The sequence below is a fragment of the Palaemon carinicauda genome, chromosome 37, assembly GCF_036898095.1.
Source record: "Palaemon carinicauda isolate YSFRI2023 chromosome 37, ASM3689809v2, whole genome shotgun sequence".
Taxonomy (NCBI): domain Eukaryota; kingdom Metazoa; phylum Arthropoda; class Malacostraca; order Decapoda; family Palaemonidae; genus Palaemon; species Palaemon carinicauda.
The window spans coordinates 18,285,797-18,288,296 of NC_090761.1; the positions used below are offsets into that span (position 1 = coordinate 18,285,797).

General features: G+C 31.1%; 1 long non-coding RNA gene across 1 annotated transcript in view; it reads right to left on the minus strand.

Moving 5' to 3' along the window:
- The window catches only part of LOC137629477 (uncharacterized), a 281,705-nt gene that overhangs the window by 127,861 nt on the left and 151,344 nt on the right, over positions 1 to 2,500 (minus strand). The window lies entirely within an intron of this gene.

The window sequence follows — 2,500 nt, forward strand, 5'->3', positions numbered from 1 at the left end:
TCTCTTCCTCTTGTTTTGTTAAAGTTTTTAGTTCATATATGAAAGGTTTATTTTAATGTTGTGACTGTTATTGAAATATTTTATTTTGATTGTTAATCACTCCTCTTGTAGTTTCCTCAATTCCTTTCTTCACTGAGCTACTTTCCCTGTTGGAGCCCTTGGGCTTATAGCTTCCTGTATTCCAACTAGGGCTGTGGCTTAGGAAATAATAATAATAATAATAATAATAATAATAATAATAATAATCATATATATATATATATATATATATATATATATGTATATATATATACATATATATATAGCCCAATATAGATAAATCCCCTGATCCCAGGTCAGCTAAATTGTTGCCAATATCATCTAATACAAAATGAAAAAATTACTTAGAAAAGTCACTGTGTTCGTAGGTACTCTCCTAGGCCTACGCTTAAGGTTAAGGTCAATATATTTCTCGTTTGTAATTACCATTTTAATTTTCGATGATGTCTATCTCATTCTTGATCAGTCTTAAGAACAAGTATACGTTCTCGATTGTGATGACCAGCATAATATTCTATGAGATCTACCCAATTCTTGATCAGACTTGAGATCAGTTTTCGTGAGAAGCAAAGCCTGGTCAAGTCTTAGGAGGAAGATTGGAATTTCTACGAAATTTCTCTTCGTAAATCTTCATCAAAACTGCTATTAACTGTTATCTTAAACCACTCTACTTACGTACAAGATAATCAACTTCGCTTTTTAAGCATAAAGAACTTATTAACGTAAAAATGTTAGATCCGAGAGCGCGAATTTGACGGGCTACTGACAGTTCAGTATAGCAGAATCTCATCAGAAAAAAAGGAATCAAAGAAAAGAAAGTGATCACGAAATTGATACTCGTATAAAAATTATTTGTTTGCCAGAGAAATTTACCTTTAATTTCCTTCTACTTGATATACATTTTAATGAAGACACTGCCTTCACGTGTGCATTTGAACATTCCAAATAACAACTATTTCCCTTCTTTTTCTGTAACTATGCCCAGTTATATTATTAAACTAGAGGGGCACTCAGTAGAGCGCATACCTCCGCCGTGATAGCTTATTTCTCGATCTTGACATTTGACCTTAACGTGTATCAATTGGCGTGGATTTTCATACACTCAAATGTGAACCAAGTTTGAAATATCTGTGACAACGATGTCCAAACTTATGGGTGATTACGTTAATTGGACATTTTGCTTGACCGTGACCTTGACCTTGACTTCCAAAATGTAATAATTTCCAGCTTTGTACATAACAGTTAATCCCTGCCAGTTTCATTACTCTACGATTAAAATTGCGGCCAGGAAGGTGTTCGCTAACAGACACAAACACAAACGGGGGGGGGGGGGGGTAAAACATAGCCTCCTTCCAACTTCGTTGGCAAAGGTAAAAATGTATGATTGCTACTCAAGCAATTGTAAGAAAGTAAAACTAAAGAAACCTGAAAACTAATGAGGTAAGTTGATATCGGCAGTAGATCCCACAATTTCTTTGGCGTTTTCATACCCTGGACTCTTGATGTTAGTACCAAATTTGATTATATAGTTTCAACCGATAGTACGTTGTCATATTAATGGTTTTTTTGTATCTCTTGTAATAATAATAATAATAATAATAATAATAATAATAATAATAATAATAATAATAATATGCAAAATAATAATAATAATAATAATATTAATAATAATAATAATATAGAAATATGATGTAGGCTCATATCATCTTGCTTATCCAACTAGGGTTGCAGCCTAGCTTTGAATAATAATAATAATAATAATAATAATAATAATAATAATAATAATAATAATAATAATAATAATAAAGAGCTAGAAACATATTATCTAGAAAATAATACGATGAGCCATTCTTTTACTTGATTCGTATCTCCAAAGGAGAGAGAGAGAGAGAGAGAGAGAGAGAGAGAGAGAGAGAGAGAGAGAGAGAGAGAGAGAGAGAGAGAGAGAGTTAAACATAACAATGTTAAAGTAATACCCATCTTGCCTAACAATTGCATCCTGAGTTTCAATACTACACAGTATTCTAGAAGTTTCATTTCAGCTGTGATCAAGTTGTGGAAAGATCATCCTAATCGGGTATTTGAATCAGTAGAACTTCAAAAGTTCAAACTTGCAGCAAATGTTTTTAAGTTGAACAGGCTGACATAAGTCTTTTTATAGTTAATATATGAAATATCTGTTTTAATATTGTTAATGTTTTTAAAATATTTCATTTTAATTGTTCATTACTTCTTATATCGTTTATTTATGTGCTTATTTCCTTTCCTCACTGGGCTATTTTTCCCTGTTGGAGCCCTTGAGCTTATAGCATCTTGCCAACTAGGGATTGTATCATAGCTAATAAAAATAATAATAATAATAATAATAATAATAATAGTAATAATAATAATAATAATAATAATAATATAGTTTTCTCTGATCTGATAATCATTTCGATACATTATTGAATTCTTTACAGCA